The 26204-nt window shown below is 37.2% G+C and overlaps 1 long non-coding RNA gene across 1 annotated transcript; it reads right to left on the bottom strand.

Annotated features, from left to right (window-relative positions):
- Positions 1-1325: 1325 nt before the first annotated feature.
- Positions 1326-25995, bottom strand: LOC149750220 (uncharacterized). Its single transcript, XR_016392130.1, has 3 exons — positions 25255-25995; positions 14946-15039; positions 1326-1424 (listed from the first exon to the last, which is right to left on the bottom strand). It is a non-coding gene; the product is annotated as an uncharacterized LOC149750220 (long non-coding RNA).
- Positions 25996-26204: the final 209 nt, after the last annotated feature.

Raw genomic sequence — 26204 nt, 5'->3', positions numbered from 1 at the left:
TTTGAAAAGAGATTTGAGTCAGCCTCTGAGTTGTCCAGACCCTGAGTACTCAAGACAAGAGTAAGAAAAATACTTGTGGACTCTTATCCCCTTTATAAAATATCTTGTTTTCATTGTAGTCACATTTAAAGCATTTTTTAAAAAATTATGTGAATCCTTCATTAAAGCTCTAAAAATACACATTAAGAAGAGTCTTCTTAAATGACAAATGGAGTCCACCTTGCAAAATAGGATAAATTGCCATATTAAAGTCCAACAGAAAAAAACACTAGCCAGTAGCTCAATGCAGACAAGGCTTACTTAAAAGTTACCTTTGTTTTATAAGAGAGGTTACTTCAATTGGTGTATTTACAGCTTATTATCAAAGATTCAGTACAAATTTAATAATTAAAGAATAAATGTTGATAACACTAGCTGAAAAGAACAAGGAAAAGGGTGAGATCTCTGGATTTAATTTCTTTTCAGACAAAAGAAAAGTTTTACTTTTCTATCCTTTATAATTGGGGTTTTATTCTTTAATCAATAACATGATTTTTTTTAATAAACTATCAATAGTTAAAGTATGAGTTACTTTTTTGGTGAGTGGCCTTCTTAGATATAAAATATATAACTTTTTCCCATAATCCAAATTGTATACAGTCTTTTAAGTTGAAATATGAAGTCTATTCATTCAGCTGAAGTTTCATATTCTCTTAAACAATACAACATTAAAATAAATCAAATTAAATGCATCTCTGTCTACATTTATAATAGTTTCTTTAAAATATACTTTTAATAAATTGTAGGATTAAACCTTAGATTGTCTGGTAGGAATTATCTCCCTAGAAATGTCCTCTTCTCTCCATCCTGATTCAGGGCAGAAGCTGCCATGTTCCTATAGTGACCCCAACCCTTGCTAGGTTGGATGAGTTGGTTGAACCAAGGGTGGGCACCTAACCCAAGACAGATCAGTTGGTCTCTTCTCTAGGATTTAGGAATTGAATTGCCCTCTCAATGACTAGCCACAGGATATGCTCTTGGGAATCAAAGAAGCTGTCTCCCAGCAGGATTCTTTCCATAAATTTTCTTTTTCACTTAAAGCTAGGTTTCTATTACTTGCAGCCAGATCTTCTTTAGCTCTTTATTATACAAAATTTCAATCCAAAAGTAGAAAGACTGGTATAATGGACCCTCAACAACTAACTTCAATAATGACCAATCTTGTTTCATCTATAACCTCACCTACTTCCACTCACCACTGAAATAAATCACATCAAATCGTTTCACCTGTGAATATTTCTACATACTGCTAGTATCTTCTTGTGACAGTATGTAAAATCACATACCTTTACTGACATTCTGTATACAGTTTTCATAGTCTTCTGGAGGGACTTGAGTGTGAAACACAGAGAAAAAGGTATCTTCGTGTTCGTAGCAAGAAGGATCTATTGATTTAAAAATCACGTGTTCAATACACACAAAATAAATAAGGAATTGTTTATGTGAACAATTATTTTAAAAAAGATAAGACCTAATGTTCTCTGCAATATTCCTCAATTCCCTCCACACATGTTTCTTAAGACAATGTCACTTTCAAAAAAAAAAAGACAATGTCACTTTCAGGTAGAAATGATAATCATCTTTGTACACATGAGCCACTCGAAACAGAGCAATCAAGATAATCAACAGAATTTCCCTAGAACTTCTGTGCAAAGAGGATGTACAAGGGTGCACTAAAATATCACATTAATTAACTGGAGATAATGTACCCAAAGTCTAATATTCTTAATACGGAGAATGTGCACACTGCATAACTTTGTGTTTTTATTTTTTATTTTAGATCCCCAAGGTTTAGATTTCAGATATAGGGTCAGTCATTAAAATAACAGAATGTGTTTCAGAGAGAAAACTGGGGAGACACTTAGCAATTAGCCTTCTTTTCTTTTATTTATTCTCTTGAGATAATACCCATAAAGAAATTAGGAAATTGTGGTTTTTAACTCTTTTTGTTTAATGTAATTTGTTTCATGTTCTACTAGCTACTTCAGACACTGTATATTTACAAGAAACTGCTAACATAAATAAATATCACTTTGCCTTAATATGAGAGAATCTGCCAGGTTATGGCACAGAAATGTTTTTGCTTAAGAAAACATGACAAGTCTTGAAGACACTACAGGATTCATCACCTACCTCTGAAACAAATCTGATTCAAGCATCTACTCGGAGACAATACAGGCAAGATACGTTCACCCTAACACACAAACACCACCAAATTCATAACGTACAACTTCTGACAGTAAAAAAAAATTCATCAATCCAATTGCCTAATTTGGAATTCATAATAATCTGGCATCACCAGGATTGACATTACAACCATAATCCTTGTACAATCTTTGATGAGTTAATCTAGCAAATTAGTGGTATAAGCCTTGCAGGGAGAGGGGTAAGCTACTCAGAAAGCAAAAAGGTTTAAAGTTCTTTTCAAACTTTAGTTGTTTTGCAACCACTACTATTAGGGGTCTTAAAATATTCATTAAAGCAGGCTCATCGAGTCAGCAATTTGGCAACGTTCTGTTATTGGTTTAAGTTGCATCACATATCCAGAGTGGTAATATATTTATTTTTGATCACATAATTCCTCTTTAATAGCAGTTTCACTCAATTTTAAACTAAAGTACCTAGAAAGACACAAAAATATGAAAACTTGCAATACTAAAAATTATTATAGCAAGGTGATACTGAAGCTTTTAAACCCAGGGGTTTTTCCTAGGCTGAAATCATTCGTGTGACCCTGTGGCTCTTCACCCATAGTCGCAGGGTAGTCATTGTCTCAGACAGAAGATGGGTACAGCCTAGAAAAAGGCCTCATAGCTCAGTCTTGAGTTTAAAAGACAACAGTTGTAAAAGGCAGACATTCAACTGCAGGAGCTCAACTCCTTGAGAGAGAAAAAGCATTTTCTAAATTCCAAAAGTCCTCCATTAGAAAGCTCTTCCTTAGAGTCAAAAAACATTCTAATTAATGTAGAAGAAATGATGGAATTAGAAAATAACCATTTGGTAACCATCATAATAATAACTGATTCAGGTAGGAATCATCAATGGATAATAAAACTCATGGGTGAAAGTTTGAAGAATAACAGGATAATAGCCTCAGAGTATCCTTCCATGAGATAACTTACTCAGTACAAAAAGAAAAATGGTAACTTTACAGTGCAGAAACCTGGCAGACACCACCTTAATCAAATGATCAAAGTTAACATCATCAGTGATGGAACAATCAACATCATGCATTTCCTGATATGATTCATGGAGAAGAACACAGTACCACTTCTGTGGGATTTCTGCCAAAAATGCATAACTTGAACCCAATATATGGAAACATAAACAAACCCAAACTGGGCAACAGTCTACAAAATAACAGGCCTATAATCTTCCAAAATGCTAATGTCATAAAACACAAAGAATGACTAAAGAGACATGACAATTAAATGCAATGCATTATCTTGAATTTTCTTTTGCTAGAAAGGATTTTAGTGTGACAACTGGCAAAGCATGAAGAAAGGCTGTCAATTGGATAATAGTATTGTATCGATACTTATTTCCTGATTTGTGTGCATGTGTGTGTCCTCTTGTGGACAGGAAGACAGAGGATGTGGTAAATGTTAACACTTGGAGAATCTGTGTAAAGGGTATTTGAGAATTCTTCATACTTTTCAGACTTTGAGTCTGAAATTATATCAAAATTAGAAGTTAATAGGAAAATTTTCAAATTTCCTCACTACAAACATTCATCTGGGGGAAAAAAGTCTCCCTTGAGAGATCAAGGGCCAGACCTTGAAAGACTGAGCACAATTGTTTTATTAACTTTTTTTTAATTGAATGAAAGACTCTTTCAATTTTATAGTGCTTTACAATTTTCAAAAGTTTTCAGCGCAATTTTTAACAAGAGTCTTAAAAGAGGAAGATTGCAGGATTGATTTAAGTTGCTTCCTGCCACCTAGAGAAGAAAGCCCATCCCAGACAATGGGAAGGACCTAGAAGACCATCAGAGGGGATGAGTTTGCAGAAGACACAAGTGACACACACGTGAGGCTGCTCCCTGGCACTCATCCCATTAGAGGTGAAATCTTGGAGTTGGATAGAGATCACCAAAGAGAATGGGAAAACCAGAGCCCTGTGGGCTCTGCCTCACTGCATACCTGGAACTTGGGAGGAGACTCCACACACAGTGCTCCACACCTACCCCTGACAGCTCCAAAGCAGCAATGGCAGTGTGGCATATTTAGAGGAAGACAGGGCCTAATATATTCACCCTTTCTTTCTCCCTCTCTCCCTCTCCTCCCCACCCCAACAGACACACAGAGAGAAACATATGACACACAATGGCATGACTGGCCTATGGCATAGAAGAGAACCAGAAGTTCTCACTTGCCCCGATTAGGTAGAAACTGACCTCTTCCCACTGCACATCATGACACCAACCAAAAATGCACACATCCAAATGTCCCCTACAATTAAGAACCACCCTATTAGACTACAGAGGAAATTTCAATAAACTCAAAATATCAAAACAATGCCCACAGTGTTACAGATTTCCACATTGACTTTTAAAACAGAGGGCTTAAAAAAATCCTGGAGAACAAGGGAAAAGCACCATTTTCTAATTAACTATAAGGTCAATGAAGAAATAAGAGTACAATAACAACCTGTAGAGAATAATGATGATACGATACAACAAAGAATGTAGTACAAAGCTAAATCTATATGCAGAAACAAATTTATAGCAATGGGGCTTTTATCATATTGTTATGGACTGAACTGTAACCCCCCCAAAATTCATACATTGAAGCCCTAACCCCCAGTGTGGCTGTATTTTACGGAGGTAATTAAAGTTGAATGAGGTTATTAGGTGGGGTACTAATCCAATAGAACTGGTGTCCTCACAGGAAGAGGAAGAGGCACCAGAGATATCTTCACCCCGCTCCTCTTCTTCCCTTGTGCACAGAGAAAAGGTCATGTGAGGACACAGTGAGAACGTGGCCATTTGTAAGCCAGGAAGAGAGACCTCACCAAAAAACAAATTTTCCAATACCTTGATTTTAGACTTCTAGCCTCCAAAACTGTAAGAAAATAAGTTTCTGCTGTTTAAGCCACCCAGTCTGTGGTATTTTTTTTATGGCAGCCCTAGCAGACACATATTTTAAGAGAAAATAAAGTGAGCTTAACTAGTTTAACTGAAGAAGCTAGAGAAAACAATAACAAGTTCAAGAAAAGAAATAAAGATAATTGTTAGAATTAGCAAAGAAATTCAAAACTGGCTCACAAAGGTATAAAAAGAAAAATCCTCAAGTATAATTTTAAAAAGAGAAAACACTCACTGTAATCAAGATAGCATGGTATTGGCAAAAGAATAGCCACATAGATCACTGCAACAGAATGGAGGGTTCAGAAATAGACCTGCAAAAATACAGTCAACTAACCTTTAGCAAAAGAACAAAACAGTTGAATAGAGAGAGGATAATCTCTTAAACAAATGGTGCTGGAACAACTGGATGTCCATATGCAAAAAACAAAAATAAAAAAAGAAGAACATAGATACAGACCTTATACTTTTCACAAAAGTTAATTCAAACTGGATTATAAACCTAAATGTAAAATGCAAAACTATAAAACTTCTAAAACACAGGATAAAAATCTATATGAGCTTCAATTTAGTGACGAGTTTTTGTATACAACACCACAAGCATGATCCATGAAAGAAAAAATTGGTAAGTTAAGCTTATTAAAATTTAAAACATCTGCTCTGCAAAAGATACTGTTAAGAGAAGGAAATTACAAGCCACAGGCTGGGAGAAAATATTTGCAAAACACATATCTGACAAAGGAGTTGTATCCAAAATATACAAAGAACTCTTAAAACTCAACAAGAAAACAACCAATCCAATTTTTTTAAATGGGCAAAAGACCTAAACAGACAACTCAGTAAAGAAAATATATATATGACAAACAAGCACCTGAAAAGATACTCAACACCCTTTGTCATTAGGGAAATGTAAATGCAAATTAAAACAATGAGATATCAATATATACCTATTAGAATGGCTAAAATCCAAAAAACTGACAATACCAATTGCTGGCAAGGATGCAGAACAATAGGAACTTTCATTTTTGCTGGTGGGAATATGAAATGGTAGAGCCATTTTGGAAGACAGGCAGTTTCTTACAAAGTTAAGCACTTATTGTATGATCCAGCAATCCTGCTCCTACATATTTACCCCCCAAAATGGAAATTTTATGTCCACACCAAAATCTGCATACTAATGTTTAAAGCAGCTTTATTCGTATTCATCAAAAACTGGAAGCAATCAAGATATCTTTCAATAGATGAAGGGAAAAACAAACAGTACATCCATAGAAAAATATTTAGTGACAAAAAGAAATCAGCCATCAAGTCACAAAAAGACATGGATGAATCTTAACTGTATATTGCTACGTTAAAAAACCCACTCTGAAAAAGGCTACATACGGAATGATTCCAATTATACAACATTTGGAAAAGGCAAAACTAGAGAGACAGTAAAAAAATCGGTGGTGGCTAGAGGTTTGGGGGAAGAAGGGAGAGTTCAATGGCGATTCACACAGGGGACCTCTGTTTGGTTTGTTTGTTTGTTTTAACATCTTTATTGGAGTATAATTGCTTTACAATGGTGTGTTAGTTTCTGCTTTATAACAAAGTGAGTCAACTATACATATACATATATCCCCGTATCTCTTCCCTCTTGCATATCCCTCCCTCCCACCCTCCCCATCCCACCCCTCTAGGTGGTCACAAAGCACCAAGCTGATCTCCCTGCGCTATGTGGCTGCTTTCCACCAGCTATCTGTTTTACATTCGGTAGTGTACATATGTCCATGCCACTCTCTCACTTTGTCTCAGCTTACACTTCCCCCTCCCCGTGTCCTCAAGTCCATTCTCTAGTAGATCTGCGTCTTTGTTCCCTGCCCCTAGGTTCTTCATGACCATTCTTTCTTTTTTTTTTAGATTCCATATATATGTGTTAGTATACAGTATTTGTTTTTCTCTTTCTGACTTACTTCACTCTGTATGACAGACTCTAGATCCATCCACCTCACTACAGATAACTCAATTTCATTTCCTTTTATGGCTGAGTAATATTCCATTATATGTATGTGCCACATCTTCTTTATCCATTCATCCACAGAGGGGATCTTTAAGTGTGGTAAAACTATTCTGTATTATACCGTAACAGTGGTTACACGACACTATACATTTTTGGAAACCTATAACTTCACAGCACAGAGAGTGAACCTTAATGTATGCAATTTTCAAAAGATTATTTAGGATGTCACAGAATCCCAGGATAAAATACAGAATTTGATAAAACAATCTGTGTTATCAATGTATGAAATAATTTCACTGGAGGGGGTGAAGGGAAAAATGCTCACTTTAAGTAACTGTGGAAATGAGTAGACTCTGCAAGACTAAAGGCAACAGAAGCTGCACGTGAGCTCTGTACTCTGGTTGATGAGGTTATGTCCTGTGGGGTACAGGTCAACAATTCTGATATCACTACACACATACAGTAGAATTGAACAATTAAGTAAATGGATGGCCTTTGATGAGGGTCAGGTGTTTCACTGTTGGAGTGGTGGTTACAGATAAGCAAGAGAAAAGGCTAGAATGATCCATGGGGTAATAAAGTCAGAGACCTAAGTATGAACCTATGTTTAGCCTAATACAGATACAGATGGTTACACATAGAGATATTTATAGATAAGTGTGTAACAGGTTAGCATACACACAAATACTTCCTTTCTCAGAAGGCCTAGAGTCAACAACTCCCCAGTAACAGCAAGCACACCTAGCACCCAGATCTGGTTTCTAGTATCATTCTCCAATAAGAGGAGCCAGCTGATTGGAGAAACGGCTGATTCTAGGACTCAGGTAAGAAACATAGAAGATGAGCCTGAAGTCAGAAAGTGAGGAAGTGCTCACAACAACAGCAAAACAAAACTCATAGTGGAGGAAATATGACAAAAGGACACAAGAGTCAACTGAACAAGCTCCCAATGGTCAAAGCTGTAAAATTTTGAGCAATGAAATAATCCAAAGTATAAACAAATATCCACAAGTCATTAGTGAAATAAATAAATAAGGAGACTAGATGAATCCCCCATGCAGAATAATTCACAATGGGACTGCCCTGGTGGTCCAGTGGTTAAGAATCTGCCTTCCAATGCAGGGGACAGGGGTTCAATCCCTGGTCGGGGAACTAAGATCCCATACGCCGTGGGGCAACTAAGCCTGCGCACCACAACTACTGAGCCCGCGCCACAGCTAAAGAAGCCCAAGAGCCACAACGAAGACCCAGAGCAGCCAAATTTTAAAAATAAATAAATAAAATGTAAAAATAATAATAAAGAATAATTCACAATAGTTTATGTAAATGCTCTGCCATCAAGGAAGTGATGCATAACTCCCCACTCCTTAAGTATGGGCTGCGCATAGTAACTTTCTTCTGAAGAAGACAGTACGGAAAAGGTGAACTATTGAGAAAATTTACAGTGGAGAAACCTGACAAATACTTCCTCAGCCAGGTGGTCAAAGTTAACATCAACAGTGATAAGTTATACTGATAGTATGATGGGATGTAATGAAAATGGCACTTTAACTCTATGGTCTTCCTCCCAAGAACATACAATACAAATCGAATCATGTGAAAACCATGACATAAGTCATAACTGCTGGAAATTCTACAAAATACCTGACCAGTACTCCTCAAAACTGCCAAGGTCATCAAAGACAAGGGAAGTCTGAGAAAGTGCGTAGCCAAGAGTAGCTTAAGGAGACATGAGTAAACGTAATGTGGTATACTGGATGGGATCTTGGAACAGGAAAAGGACATCAGGTAAAAACTAAAAGCCTGAATAAAGTATGGACTTCAGTTAATAATAACGTATCAATATTGGTTCATTAATTGTAACAAAGGTACCATACTAATCTTAATAAAAGGGAAACTCGTTGCAGGTATATGGAAAATCTCTGTACTTTCTTCATACTTTTCCTGTAAATCTAAAACTGTGCTAAAATTAAAAATTAACTTTACAAAAATTCCAGATTAAAAAGAGAAACAATTAACAAAATTTGAAATAAGAAATGGGACATATAAACAATAAGAAGGAGAATTATCATTTTTGAATGCTATATGAAGTTTTATTAGTAAAATTTTAAATCTCAGTGAAATGGATACTTTAAAATCTCAATGACGTGGACATATTGCCAAAATTGACTCCAGAAGACTAGTAAACTGTAATACAATAGTAAATATGAAAGAAGCTGAGAAAAGAATCAGAGAATTGCCTCCAAGAAATTATTTGAACCAGATGGTTTTTCCAGTGAAATCTTTCAAATTTGGGGGAAACAGATAATCCCCATGTTATATAAGCTGTTTCAAAGCTTAGAAATAAATGGACAGCTAGCCCCATTCATTTTATGAAGCTAACAAAGACTGACAAAGCATACACACAACCACCACCAACCCCACCTCTACCTGCTACACCATGACATACATGCACATGGGCACATGCGCACACACAGCTAATTTCACTTATAAATACAGAGGCAAAAATTCTGAATAAATTCAGCCATTCAAATCTGGTACTAAATTAAAATAATAATCCTCCATCACCAAGAAATACATTGACCTAGGAATAAAAGACTAATTTAGTATTTAAATCTATTAATTTTGAAACATTAATTAAGTTTGTCAAGAAGAAAAAGCTTTACAATACGTTAAATAGATATTGAAATACATTGAATAAATTTCAACACTATGTCCTTATAAAGTTCTCAGAATAGGAATAAGTGTTGAAAATTAATATTATTTCCAGGTGATCATAAACTAACAAGACTCAAAGCAAACAACTAAAGGTAATTAGAATAAATAAAATAATTATTACTGAGGGCCAGAGGAGATCAATGTCCCAACTCGAGCAGTCAGGCAGAGAGAGGGCCAATCCCTCCCCCCTCTACATTTTAGTTCTATTCAAGCCTTCAAAGTATTGGATGATGCCCACCCACAATCAGGACAGTATTCACTTCACTCAGTCTACCAATTCAAATGCTAGTCTCTTCCAGAAACACCCTCACAGATACACCCAGAAATAATGCTTAACCAGACATCTGGGCATCCTGTGATCCAGTCAAAATGACACATACAATGAGCCATCACAAAGACTGGGTGGATGACGAAACCATTAACCAAGATAGCGAAAATATACAAAAGAAGAAATAGGTTTCAACCATGGGAAATAAGGAGGGGGAGAGGAGAACCAGCAGGAAATAATGAATCCAGTAAAAAAAAAAAAAAAAAAAAAAAGTTACTATTCTATGAGCGGTCAACTGTGTCAGATGCGACAGAGGCATCAAATAGGATGAAAATTGGGAGGATGTCACTAGATATAGAATTTAGGAGGACCACTGATGAAGTAGTTTCTGTAGTGTGATAGGAGAAAATACAGTTGGGAAGTAAATGGAAGTTGACCAAGTAGCACTAGTAGGTGCGGACTATTCTCTCAAGAAGTCTGACCTTTAAGGAGAGGAGGGAAACCGAATGGTACCTGTTTGGGAGTAGGGTGACGAACCGAGGGAGGAGGTTTTATTTGTATGTTTTGTTGGTTTGATGGCTCTTTGATTCTGTTTTAGGGCCAGAACATTTAAGCCTGGTTAGCTGAAGGGAAGGACCCAGAGGAGACAAGAGAGATGCTCTAGGTAAGAGACAGAAAAACTGATGGATCAGGAGGCAGGAGTAGAGTGAAGGGGATGGGACATTATTGACTTCGGCCTTGGAGAAGAAGAGCACCTGCCCTCCATCTAAGGGAAGAGGGAAGAGGGTAGAGGAGCACAGTCAGACTGCAATTTGGAGACAGAAAGCAAGAATTTGGAAGGGACTCCCAACCAGTTGGTGCATTTTCTCTGAACCCTAAGACTGCCAGGGTAAAGGACTTGCATAAGAGGATGGGAGGTTAAATACACAGTAACAATTTGGAAGAGCCACTTTGGAGAATGTAAGAGAAATTGCTAAGCAATACTGAGAATATAACAGAGGTTAAAAACCAAAAATACTTAGCTGTACCAGTCAGCACAATTACGTGATTTTCTCCCCAAGTCCTCTGCAAATCACAGCAGAAAGAGACTACCAAATTTTCTTGGAATATTTAATCTTAACATGCAAGAGCAGAAGCAACATTTTCCTAAATTTCACAGAAAATCATTTTGAAAGAGGTATTTGCAAATTTTGAGAAATCTGATTGATTAAAGTGCCACTGTTTTGTGCTTACATGTACTTATACATTGGAGCTGGAAACACAAGGGCAAAAGTGACAAAGGCAAAAAAGAATAACCTCTATCCAAAACACCGATAACAAGCAATCCTATCACTAGATATATTCGTCTCAGAGAGTAATGAATTCTACCTCTATCCATCAGATAAATGCTAAAAACTAAGGGAAAACTCCTGGTATGGTAAATGATTTTCACATTTCTCTAGAAAAGCTTTAAAGTGATCCCTCAAAAATGTGGTGAGACAGACTTTTAAAATACTTCTGAAATCTCTATCAAGTGCAATACTGTCCACTTTGAAACCTCAGTACTTGAGGATATTATCTCTGGTTTATGAAGTCAAAATGTGGTTTAAAAAGAAATCAATTTAATGTGGTGTTTATCATTCTCATAGAGTCAACGCCCCATTTGTGTGTAGTTCCTATAAATAAAACTAAATACACAAGTATCTTTTCTTTTTTTTTTTTGCTATTGTTTATTTGTGATGTTATAAAGGGACTATAACATCCCCAAAGGATGCATTTTGTGTTTAGAGGGTGGGAAAACAGATTGGAACTTGCCATTCTGCCACTAGCCCAAAGTCCCTCGAGTTACTCTTAAGAAAGTTAAGGAAATGACTGGGAGAAATAAAGAAGAACACTCATCCTAAGATTTCTCCCTTTGTTTAAAGGAAAAAAATAAGAACAGCAAAAAGTAGCTTTGGGTATTTATAGATTTGTGTTTAAGGTTCAAGTCCAAATAAGCCTGGCTCTAAATTCTTCAAGAGACGCTTTTAAAGTACTATTTTAACTAGATGCCGCCACCTACTGGACAGTTTACAAGAACTTTGAGCTTTCCAGGGAACAAAGAAAAAAATGATCATGGAGGAAAAGACAGCAAAAGATTTCTGTTTTCATAATAAGCCTTATAAGAAACACTTTACTTTAAAATTTATGGCTATCCATAGGCTTGATCAAAATAATTTTTTAATTTTTAAAATTTTTACATTTTTAATTAAGAGGGGTAGTTGAAGTTCAGTGAATAACCTGGGAAAGAAACTAATCTCAGGACGCAACAGACATAAGCAGTGTCACAACATTTCATGATATGCGGCTATGTTGTAATAGTAGAAATATGAGACTATCAAAAATCAGTACTAGGTGGTAAAATTGGACTCTTTCATTTCTATGCCTTTCTTTCATACATTTCTTTCATACTTGCTAATAACACATTTCATAAACTGAAGATTCCAAAAGTTACCTCTTTTGGAATAAGGTAATAATTATGTTATGTCAAATGTAAAAAAAATGTATAATTAGGCTAATAATGTAGTTTATAGTAAATGCTATCTCTTTTGGGTTTTAAGATTTTTAAAGACCAGATATATATGTGACTGCTGACATGCCTAGGATGTGAAGAGCCAGCAAGACATTCCATTAAGGAACCTGTCTTCTATGAAAGGCCAGCCACCAAAAAAGTCTAATTAAATCTGAAGAACCAGGAGTACAATAGTGTTGTCTCTTCATTCTGGTGAACTAGTCAAGCGTGAGCTAATCAAGACAGACGGCAGCAAGAATGAAGGGCAACAGACCCTTGATTTACCCAAAAGCATCTTTGATCCCCATTTCCTTTCACACTGACCCTACTCTCACATCTTATCTGCTCTGCACACGATAAACACTGCCAGTACACAATAAGTGACTAAGAATTCGAAATCTAAAAATTGAAACTCTGACATGGTAATGTTTAAAGCAATGACTCTCTCTGGCCAAGCCTCTGGTAACTCCAGCTTCCAGATCATGGAGTCTAAGAAGTTTCCATGTTAGAGTATTAGTACTAATCTAGCATAACTGTAGATGTCTACAGGGCCTACAGTAGTCACGTGACTCCAGAGATACAACTCTGAGCTCCATAGATTTAACCAAATGGACCTGTCATGGGCTTTTAAAATTAAATGTATCTGATAGCTCAGATTTGTTCGTGAAGAAAGGCCAGCTGAAAACAAGTCTTTCCCTCTAAGGCCTAAAGTTCACTCAGTAGTGAACTCTGTGACCAAAAGGCTAATGTCAAAAGGCCACCATGGATCCCTTTACAGAGTGGCCTGTTTTACAGTCCTTGCTCCAGAGTCAAGCACAGCAAGTGTGGCCTCTTAGAAATGCCTCAGTGGTGAAATTAGCATTTAGCTCCTGCATTCTAAAATACAGATGCTGAATGGCAAAGGAAACCATCAACAAAACTAAAAGACAACCTACAGACTAGGAGAACATATTTGCAAATAATGTGACCAACAAGGGCTTAATTTCCAAAATAAACGAATAGCTCATACAACTCAATAACAAAAAAACAAACAAACCAATCAAAAAATGGGCAGAAGATCTAAATAGACATTTCTCTGAAGAAGACATACAGACGGCCAATAGGCACATGAAAAGATGCTCCACATAGCTAATTATTAGGGAAATGCAAATCAAAACCACATCAACCTCACACCATTCAGAATGGCCATCATCAAAAAGTCTACAAATAATAAATGCTGGAGAGGGTGTGGAGAAAAGGGAACTCTCCTACACTGTTGGTGGGGATGTAAATTGGTGCAGCCACTATGGAGAACAGTATGGAGGTTCCTTAAAAAGCTAAAAACAGAGCTACCATATGATCCAGCAATCCGACTCCTGGGACCCCTACTTAGGGCCAGTCTAATGCCCAAGAAATACTATATGACCATTTAGATGATGTTAGTTAAAGGATTTCAAAAGTGTCCTGCCAAAAAAATCCATGTCTTCCCAATCACTAAAACATTCATTACTAAGTAAGTAAATTAAAATAAGTTATATGATTCCACAGTACTTCTGTAGAAGAAGAAAAAGAAAGAAAAGAAGGAAGAAGGAAAAGAAGAAGGAGGAGGAGGAGGCGAATCACAAATATACAGTTGACCCTTGAACAACATAATGTCTGAATTGCACAGGTTCACTTATACACGGATTTTTTTCAATAAATGCACACTATAGTACTACACAATCCTTGGTTGGTTGAATCCATGGATGCAGAACTGCAGGTACAGAGGGCCAACTATAAAGTTATACCTGGATTTTCAACTGCACAGGGGCAGTGCCCCTAACCACCATGTTGTTCAAGGGTCAGCTGTTACATACACACAAGTGGGGGAAGTAGAAACATATGCACAGAATTAACTGGCTGGTCTCATAAACCAGAACTATGAGAGAACAGGGAAAGGACAAATCAGTAGCGGATTTTTATGAAAGGTTGCAGAGGCCTGAGTGAGACACCTCATGGGACAATCCCAGGCAGTTAGGGGACTGCACAAACTGGGTGTGTAGAGGCACCTAAGAGTCACAGGAAGTAAAGGCAAAGACATACTTTGTCTATTTCCTGATTTTTCACTGCCTTATCCTCCTCACCCTTGAGGAGACACAAACACTAGAAGACTCTGAAACATACCTAACTTCAGAATAGTTCCATATAGTCCTATCCAACGTGATCATTTCCTCTAAAGAATTAAACCCACAAAGAAAAAGAAAAGATAACTGAATTGGGACTTTTACTTTAATCCAAATATTCTAAGACCCTGAGATAAAAATAAAGACGAATCAATTTTACTCACCAACAGTTTCTTCTGATGCAGCAGTTAAAGCTAGAAAGTTTTTTGTACTTTCCATCTCCTCATTACTTTGTAAAGCTTCACCATTTTTTGCAGACTAATAAAAGAGAAGTAAAAGTTTAAACATGGGAAAAGAAGGCAACTATATTCATCGATATTTTTAAAAATTCCAACATGGTTTCCAATCCTGTACATACAAACAAGAAACTCAGGTCATTTTTATTCCTTTAATTAGGGAATCTGTTAATGTTTCCTGTTCCCTCAAAATTCTGTCAATGAGTATTCCCAGATACAGTTGGACTATGTCTATCATTATATAATTACCTTGCTTAAAGTTTCTTAAGTTTCTGTTTAATGTTTCTATAACTAATGAGCAACCTAAAGATACATCATCAAATTACAGTTTCAGATATTTCAAAATTGATACTGTATTTTATTATGATTCCAGTTATAATTTATATTTCCAAGCAAGTAAAAATTTGCTTTGAGATCCAAGAGAAATAACTGACAGACTAAATTTTCCTGCTAAAATTTACACAAATTATTACTCTAACTTTAAGCACTGCATTTATTTTTATAAATTTATTTATTTTATTTATTTATGTTTGGCTGCATTGGGTCTTCGTGGCTGTGCATGTGCTTTCTCTAGTTGTAGTGAGCCAAGGCCACTCTTCATTGCGGTACGCAGGTTTCTCATTGCAGTGGCTTCTCTTTGTTGCGGAGCATGTGCTCTAAGCTTGTGGGCTTCAGTAGTTGTCGCTCATGGGCTCCACAACACAGGCTCAGTGGTTGTGGCACACGGGCTTAGTTGCTCTGCGACACGTGGGATCTTCCGGGACTGGGGCTAGGACCCATGTCCCCTGGATGGGCAGGTGTATTCTTCCCACCAGGGAAGCCGCAGCACTGCATTTTATACATTGCTTTTTTCCATCCCAGTGGTCTTCATGGGAACCTTGTAAAAATGTATTCTTAATCACTTTATTATTAATTCATATCATTGCCTGGGAAATTTCCTAGGAAGTCAGTCAACTAAACAAGGAGGAATTTTTCAAAAACAGCCAATCTGAAAGTAGGCATAGAGGGAACTTTCCTCAATATAATAAAGGTCATATATGACAAACCCACAGCCAACATCATCCTCAATGGTGAAAAACTGAATCCATTCCCACTAAGATCAGGAACAAGCCAAGGTTGCCCACTGTCACCACTATTATTCAACATTGTTTTGGAAGCTTTAGCCACAGCAATCAGAGAAGAAAAACAAATAAAAGGAATCCAAATCAGAAAAAAAGAAGTAAAGCAGTCAATGTTTGCAGATGACATGATACTATACATAGAGAATCCTAAAGATGCTACCAGAAAACTACTAGAGCTAATCAATGAATTTGGTAAAGTAGCAGGATACAAAATAAATGCACAGAAATCTCTTGCATTCCTATACACTAATGATAAAAAATCTGAAAGTGAAATTAAGGAAACACTCCCATTTACCACTGCAACAAAAAGAATAAAATATCTAGGAATAAACCTACCTAAGGAGACAAAAAATCTGTATGCAGAAAACTATAAGACACTGATGAAAGAAATTAAAGATGATAAAATAGATGGAGAGATATACCATGTTTTTGGATTGCAAGAATCAACATTGTGAAAATGACTATACTACCCAAAGCAATCTACAGGTTCAATGCAATACCTATCAAACTACCACTAGCATTTTTCACAGAACTAGAACAAAAAATTTCACAAGTTGTATGGAAAAACAAAAGACCCCGAACAGCCAAAGCAATCTTGAGAAAGAAAAACTGAGCTGGAGGAATCAGGCTCCCTGACTTCAGACTATACTACAAAGCTACAGTAATCAAGACAATATGGTACTGGCACAAAAACAGAAATATAGATCAATGGAACAGGATAGAAAGCACAGAGATAAACCCACACACATATGGTCACCTTATTTATGATAAAGGAGGCAAGAATATACAATGGAGAAAAGACAGCCTCTTCAGTAAGTGGTGCTGGGAAAACTGGACAGCTACATGTAAAAGAACAAAATTAGAACACTCCTTAACACCATACACAAAAATAAACTCAAAATGGATTAAAGACCTAAATGTACACCAGACACTATCAAACTCTTAGAGGAAAACATAGGCAGAACACTCTATGACATAAATCACAGCAAGATCCTTTTTGACCCACCTCCTAGAGAAATGGAAATAAAAACAAAAATAAACAAATGGGACCTAATGAAACTTAAAAGCTTTTGCACTGCAAAGGAAACCATAAAGAAGACAAAGAGACAACCCTCAGACTGGGAGAAAATATTTGCAAATGAAGTAACTGACAAAGATAACCTCCAAAATTTACAAGCAGCACATGCAGCTCAATATCAAAAAAACAAAAAACCCGATACAAAAATGGGCAGTAGACCTAAATAGACATTTCTCCAAAGAGGACATACAGATGGCCAACAAACACATGAAAGAATACTGAACATCGTTAATCATTAGATAAATGCAAATCAAAACTACAATGAGGGCTTCCCTGGTGGCGCACTGGTTGAGAGTCCGCCTGCCAATGCAGGGGACATGGGTTCGTGCCCCGGTCCAGGAAGATCCCACATGTCGCAGAGTGGTTAGGCCCGTGAGCCATGGCCGCTGAGCCTGCGCATCCGGAGCCTGTGCTCCGCAACAGGAGAGGCCACAGCAGTGAGAGGCCCGCGTACCGCAAAAAAAAAAAAAACTACAATGAGATATCAGCTCACACCAGTCTGAATGGCCATCATCAAAAAATCTACAAACAATAAATGCTGGAGAGGGTGTGGCCAAAAGGGAACCCTCTTGCACTGTTGGTGGGAATGTAAATTGATACAGCCACTATGGAGAACAGTATGGAGCTTCCTTAAAAAATTAAAAATAGAACTACCATACAGCCCAGCAATCCCACTACTGGGCATATACCCTGAGAAAACCATAATTCAAACAGAGTCATGTACCACAATGTTCACTGCAGCTCTATTTACAATAGCCAGGACATGGAAGCAACCTAAGTGTCCATCGACAGATGAATGGATACAATGGAATATTACTGAGCCATAAAAAGAAACGAAATTGAGTTATTTGTAATGAGGTGGATGGACCTAGAGTCTGTCATACAGAGTGAAGTAAGTCAGAAAGAGAAAAACAAATACCACATACTAACACATATATATGGAATCTTAAAAAAAAAAAATGGTCATGAAGAACCTAGGGGCACGACGGGAATAAAGACGCAGACCTACTAGAGAACAGACTTGAGGACACAGGGAGGGGGAAGGGTAATCTGGGACAAAGTGAGAGAGTGGCATGGACATATATACACTACCAAATGTAAAGCCTATAGCTAGTGGGAAGCAGCCGCATAACACAAGGAGATCAGCTCGGTGCTTTGTGACCACCTAGAGGGGTGGGATAGGAAGGGTGGGAGGGAGGGAGATGCAAGAGGGAAGAGATATGGGGATATATGTATACGTATAGCTGATTCACTTTGTTATACAGCAGAAACTAACACACCATTGTAAAGCAATTACACTCCAATAAAGATGTTGAGAGATTGATTCAAGATGCAGAGTAGAAGCACGTGCTCTCACTTCCTCTTACAAGAACACCAGAATTACAACTAACTGCTGAAAAATCATTGACAGGAAGACACTGGAACTCACCAAAAAAGATACCCCACATCCAAAGACAAAGGAGATGCCACAGTGAGATGGTAGGAGTGGTGCAATCACAATAAAATCAAATCCCATAACTTCTGGGTGGGTGACTCACAAACTGGAGAAACTTATACCACAGAAGTCCACCCACTGGAGTGAAGATTCTGAGACCCATGTCAGGCTTCCCAATCTGGGGGTCTGGCAACAGGAAGAGGAATTTCTAGACAATCAGACTTTGAAGGCTAGTGGGATTTGACTGCAGGACTTCGACAGGACTGGGGGAAACAGAGACTCCACTCTTGGAGGGCACACACAAAGTAGCGCGCTCATCGGGACCCAAGGGAAGGAGCAGTGGCCCCATAGGAAACTGAACCAGACCTACCTGCTAGTGTTGGAGGGTCTCCTGTAGAGGCGGGGGTGGCTGTGTGTCACTGTGAGGACAAGGACACTGGCAGCAGAAGTTCTGGGAAGTACTCCTTGGCGTAAGCCCTCCCAGAGTCTGTCATTAGCCCAACCAAAGAGCCCAGGTAGGCTCCAGTATTGGGTCCCCTCAGGCAAAACAACAAACAGGGAGGGAACCCAGCCCCACACATCAGCAGACAAGTGGATAAAAGTTTTACTGAGCTCTGCCCACCAAAGCAACAGCCAGCTCTACCCACCACCAGTCGCTCCCATCAGGAAATGTGCACAAGCCTCTTAGATAGCCTCATCCACCAAAGGGCAGACAGCAGAACAAGAAGAACTACAATCCTGCAGCCTGTGGAACAAAAACCACATTCACAGAAAGGTACACAAGATGAAAAGGCAGAGGGCTATGTACCAGATGAAGGAACAAGATAAACCCCCCCAAAAAAACTAAATGAAGTGGAGATAGGCAACCTTCCAGAAAAAGAATTCAGAATAATGATAGTGAAGATGATCCAGGACCCTGGAAAAAGAATGGAGGCAAAGATCGAGAAGATGCAAGAAATGTTTAACAAAGACCTAGAAGAATTAAAGAACAAACAGAGATGAACAACACAATAACTGAAATGAAAAATACACAAGAACGAATCAATAGCACAATAACTGAGGCAGAAAAACAGATAAGTGACCTGGAAGACACAATGGTGGAATTTACTGCTGCAGAACAGAATAAAGAAAAAAGAATGAAAAGAAATGAAGACAGCCTAAGAGACCTCTGGGACAACATTAAAAGCAACAACATTCACATCATAGGGGTCCCAGAAGGACAAGAGAGAGAGAAAGGAAACAAAATATTTGAAGAGATTATAGTTGAAAACTTCCCTAACTTGGGAAAGGAAATAGCCACCCAAGTCCAGGAAGTGCAGCAAGTCCCATACAGGATAAATCCAAGGAGAAACACGCCGAGACACATAGTAATCAAATTGGCAAAAATTAAAGACAAAGAAAAAGTATTGAAAGCATAAAGGGAAAAACGACAAATAACATACAAGGGAACTCCCATAAGGTTAACAGCTGATTTCTCAGCAGAAACTCTACAAGCCAGAAGGAAGCGGCATGATATATTTAAAGTGATGAAAGGGAAGAACCTACAACCAAGATTACTCTACCCGGCAAGGATCACATTCAGATTCGATGGAGAAATCAAAAGCTTTACAGACAAGCAAAAGCTAAGACGATTCAGCACCACCAAACCAGCTCTACAACAAATGCTAAAGGAGCTTCTCTAAGTGGGAGAAGAAAAAGACGTACAAAAGCAAACCAAAAACAATTAAGAAAATGGTATAGGAACATACATATCAATAATTACTTAAACATAAATGAAATAAATGCTCCAACCAAAAGACACAGGCTTGCTGAATGGATACAAAAACAAGACCCATATATATGCTGTCTACAAGAGACACACTTCAGACCTAGGGAAACATACAGAATGAAAGTGAGGGGATGGAAAAAGATATTCCATCCTCTGAAGTAGCTATACTCATAACAGATAAAATAGACTTTAAAATAGAGAATGTCACAAGAGACAAGGAAGGACACTACATAATGATCAAGGGATCAATCCAAGAAGAACATATAACAATTATAAATATATATGCACCCAACAGAGGAGCACCTCAATACATAAGGCAACTGCTAACAGCTCTAAAAGAGGAAATCGACAGCAACACAATAATAGTGGGGGACTTTAACACCTCACTTACACCAATGGACAGATCATCTAAACAGAAAATTAATAAGAAAACACAAGCTTTAAATGACACAATAGACCACACAGATTTAATTGATATTTATAGGACATTCCGTCCCAAACCCACAGATTAAACTTTCTTCTCAAGTGCACACAGAACATTCTCCAGGATAGATCACATCCTGGGTCACGAATTAAGCCTCAGTAAATTTAAGAAAACTGAAATCATATCAAGCATCTTTTCTGACCACAACACTATGAGATTAGAAATCAATTACAGGGTAAAAAACGTAAAAAGCACAAACACACGGAGGCTAAACAATACATTACTAAATAACCAAGAGATCACTGAAGAAATCAAAGAGGAAATCAAAAAATACCTAGAGGCAAATGACAATAAAAACACGATGATCCAAAACCTATGGGGTGCAGCAAAAGCACTTCTAAGAGGGGAGTTTATAGCTATGCAAGCCTACCTCAAGAAACAAGAAAAATCTCAAAGAAACAACCTAAAATTACACCTAAAGGAACTAAGGAAAGAAGAACAAAACCCAAAGTTAGCAGAAGGAAAGAAATCATAAAGTTCAGAGCAGAAATAAATGAAATAGAAACAAAGCAAACAACAGAAAAGATCATAAAACTAAAAGCTGGTTCTTTGAGAAGATAAACAAAATTGATAAACTATTAGCCAGACTCATCAAGAAAAAGGGGGAGAGGACTCAAATCAATAAAATTCGAAATGAAAAAGGAGAAATCACAACTGTTACTACAAAAAACTCTATGCCAGAAAAATGGACAACCTGGAAGAAATGGACAAATTCTTAGAAAGGTATAATCTTCCAAGACTGAACCAGGAAGAAAGAGAAAATATGAACAGACCAATCACAAGTAATGAAATTGAAGCTGTGTTTAACAATCTTCCAACAAACAAAAGTCTAGAACCAGATGGCTTCACAGGTTAATTCTATCAAACATTTAGAGAAGAGCTAACACCCATCGTTCTCAAACTCTTCCAAAAAATTGCGGAGGAAGGAACACTCCCAAACTCATTCTATGAGGCCATCAGCACCCTGATACCAAAACAAGACAAAGATACTACAAAAAAAGAAAATTACAGACCAATATCACTGATGAATATAGATGCAAAAATCCTCAACAAAATACTAGCAAACAGAATCCAACAACACATTAAAAGGATCATACACCATGATCAAGTGGGATTTATCCCAGGGATGCAAGGATTCTTCAATATACGCAAATCACTCAATGTGATACACCATATTAACAAATTGAAGAATAAAAACCATATGATCATCTCAATAGATGCAGAGAAAGCTTTTGACAAAATTCAACAGCGATTTATGATAAAAACTCTCCAGAAACTGGGCATAGAGCAAACCTACCTCAATATAAAAGAGGCCATATATGACAAACCCACAGCAAACATCATTCTCAATGGTGAAAAACTGAAAGCATTTCCTCTAAGATCAGGAACAAGACAAGGATGTCCACTCTCACCACTATTATTCAACACAGTTTTGGAAGTCCTAGCCACAGCAATCAGAGAAGAAAAAGAAATAAAAGGAATACAAATTGGAAAAGAAGTAAAACCATCACTGTTTGCAGATGACATGATACTATACATAGAGAATCCTAAAGATGACACCAGAAAACTACTAGAGCTAATCAATGAATTTGGTAAAGTTGCAGGATACAAAATTAATGCACAGAAATCTCTTGCATTCCTATACACTAATGATGAAAAATCTGAAAGAGAAATTAAGGGAACACTCCCATTTACCACTGCAACAAAAAGAATAAAATACCTAGGAATAAACCTACCTAGGGAGACAAAAGACCTGTATGTAGAAAACTATAAGACACTGCTGAAAGAAATTAAAGATGATACTGACAGATGGAGAGATATTCCATGTTCTTGGATTGGAAGAATCAATATTGTGAAAATGACTATACTACCCAAAGCAATCTACAGATTCAATGCAATCCCTATCAAACTACCAATGGCACTTTTTACAGAACCAGAACAAAAAATTTTTAAATTTGTATGGAAACACAAAAGACCCTGAATAGCCAAAGCAGTCTTGAGGGGAAAAAACGGAGCTGGAGGAATGAGACTCCCTGACTTCAGACTATACTACAAAGCTACAGTAATCAAGACATTATGGTACTGGCACAAAAACAGATATAGATCAATGGAACAGGATAGAAAGCCCAGAGATAATCTCACACACCTACAGTCAACTAATCTATGACAAAGGAGGCAAGGATATACAATGGAGAAAAGACAGTCTCTTCAATAAGTGGTGCTGGGAAAACTGGACAGCTACATGTAAAAGAACGAAATTAGAACACTCCCTAACACTATACACAAAAATAAACTCAAAATGGATTAAAGACCTAAATGTACACCAGACACTGTCAAACTCTTAGAGGAAAACATAGGAAGAACACTCTTTGACATAAATCACAGCAAGATCTTTTTAGATCCACCTCCTAGAGTAATGGAAATAAAAACTAAATAAAAAAATGGGACCTAATGAAACTTAAAAGCTTTTGCAAAGCAAAGGAAACTACAAACAAGACAAAAAGACAACCCTCAGAATGGGAAAAAATATTTGTAAATGAATCAATGGACAAAGGATTAATCTCCAAAATATATAAACAGCTCATGCAGCTCAATATTAAAAAAACAAAAAACCCAATCAAAAAATGGGCAGAAGACCTAAATAGACATTTCTCCAAAGAGGACATACAGATGGCCAAGAAGCACATGAAAAGCTGCTCAACATCACTAATTATTAGAGAAATGCAAATCAAAACTACAGTGAGGTATCACCTCACACCAGTTATAATGGCCATCATCAGAAAATCTACAAACAACAAATGCTGGAGAAGGTGTGGAGAAAGGAAACCCTCTTGCACTGTTGGTGGGAATGTAAATTGATACAGCCACTAAGGAGACCAGTATGGAGGTTCCTTAAAAAACTAAAAATAGAATTACCATATGACCCAGCAATCCCACTACTGGGCATATACCCAGGGAAAACCATAATTCAAAAAGACACATGCACCCCAATGTTCATTGCTGCGTTATTTACAATAGCCAGGTCAAGGAAGCAACCTAAATGCCCATTGACAGAAGAATGGATAAAGAAGATGTGGTACATTTATGCAATGGAATATTAGTCATAAAAAGGAACGAAACTGGGTCATTTGTAGAGACGTGGATGAATCTAGAGACCGCCATACAGAGTGAAGTCAAAAGAGAAGAACAAATATCGTAATTAACACATATATGTGGAACCTAGAAAAATGTTACAGATGAATCAGTTTGCAGGGCAGAAATAGAGACACAGATGTAGAGAACAAATGTATGGACACCAAGGGTGGAAAGCAGCGGGGGTGGGGGTGGGGGGTGTGATGAATTGGGAGATTGGAATTGACATGTATACACTGGTGTGTATAAAATGGAAGACTAATAAGAACCTGCTGTATAAAAAAATAAATAAAATAAAATCCAAAACAAAAACAAAAAAAGCATTTATAGTTTTGGCTTGCACATTCGGTGACCCCACCTGGAGTCTAATTTTGACTTTGATGTGAGATAGTAAGCTAACTTTATCTTATGTTCCTGCACTATTTAATTAGTCCATCCATTTGTTGTAATCCCACTTCTGCAATAAATAAATGTCCACTTAAAAAAAAATACCAATCTGTTATTATAATGTTCCTTACCTTAAAAGTGCTCTCCTTTGAGGGGCAAAGTTCAAATATGAGCCAATGGCTATGCATCAAGTCAGTGCCAACATGTGGTCAACTTCCGCCCCTCAATACCACAGAGAATAAAAGGTCCAAGAAGGCCAAGGAGAGTTCATTGAGACAGAAGCAAATACAGCATGGTCACAGGCCACAAGCATTTTACAGCTCCCCAAAGACAGCCTGACCAGCATGTGAAATCGTCAACTTCCTGCTTGTTTGTCACAAAAGTTTACTCAAATAATAATGGTAACCAGGGGGGTTAAATTTTTGTGTATTTGTGTACTTATGTCCAAATTGTAAGCTTGCTGAAGAAAAAGCAGACATATATACTTGATGAAGGTAGGCACCAGATCCCTTTCTATTCCAGAGATGGAGGACCCAGGCCTGACGCTGGTGACAGAGGCCTATGGTGATGCCTGTCCACTGTCCATGGGGAATGAACATGCCCAGTGCAGTACCTGAAATCCGGAATCCTGCAAAGTCACCTTCTCCAGTTCCAGAAAACTATCTCCCTCACTACCCCGCTGCCCCATACACACACATATACACACCACTGCCCTACCTCCACAAAATAAATTAAGGCAGACCACACTAACACTACCAGAGTCCATGCTTTTCTTACTCATCTTAGAGGAAGTTGTTTCTCACATGTCAGCATAAGATTATACAATTCTTACCTTAAGTTTTTCAAACAGCTTTATTCTCATTTCTAGACCTTGCTTCTTGATTTCTTTTTCTCTGTGTTGTCTCTTCACCAATATCTTATCAAGCCTCTTCATCTTCTGAATAGCATCTTGAAGTTGAGAATCTAATTCTTTTAATTCAGATTCATCTATATATGTTGAAAGTAGTAATGAGCTTGAAGTTTAGTAAAATCATAAAGCCTTTTCCTTCTTGTTTTGTTTTTACTATTTGTTCTTTCATTCAACAAATGTTTATGGCTGATGGTAATAACTAACACTGGTGTCATGTATCTTGGTTTACAAGGTGCTTTCACATATTTTTTTCACATAATTATCTAACAACCCTGTGAAATAGACATTTACCTCTATTTTACAGTTGAGATAACTGGGCCCTTTCAAATAGCTAATAAATTATAGCACTGAATTCAGAAGTGGATCTCATATGATTTTAAATCCCAAATTCTTTCTCCTTCATTCTGCTATACTTTCTATATTCATAACTAACAAAGAATAAGACAAAGACCCTATCCTAAAGCTGCTTCAGACTAACTGAAAGAGAAGTCATGTACACAAATAGCTACAGTAAAATGTAGCATGTCATAGAGACAAAGAGTGATTCCAACATGTTAGAAACAAATTCAGAAAAGTACACAGTGTATCTTAACACCTTTAATCTATGCCTCTCCCATTTGTTCTATTTTCCTAAAGTACCTAAAAATGTTCTTGAATTGTGGATAATTGATAGTAACTTATTTGAAATTAGGAACTCTTTAGAACTTCTGTCATTCAAGTTTTAACTTACCATTATGAATAATAATATTAATAATTATCATTATGATTAATGATAATATTAATAATAGCAGCTAACATTTATAGAGTTACCTGATAGGCACAGTCTTAAGTGCTTTTTTACATTCATTATCTCATGTAATCTTCACCGTAAA

This window comes from Delphinapterus leucas, chromosome 2, assembly GCF_059928025.1.
Source record: "Delphinapterus leucas isolate spDelLeu-1000000601 "Yukka" chromosome 2, BTC_Dleu_Yukka2, whole genome shotgun sequence".
Taxonomy (NCBI): Eukaryota; Metazoa; Chordata; class Mammalia; order Artiodactyla; family Monodontidae; genus Delphinapterus; species Delphinapterus leucas.
Note: the sequence above shows the minus strand (reverse complement) of the source record. Positions and strands in the feature narration are given on the sequence as shown.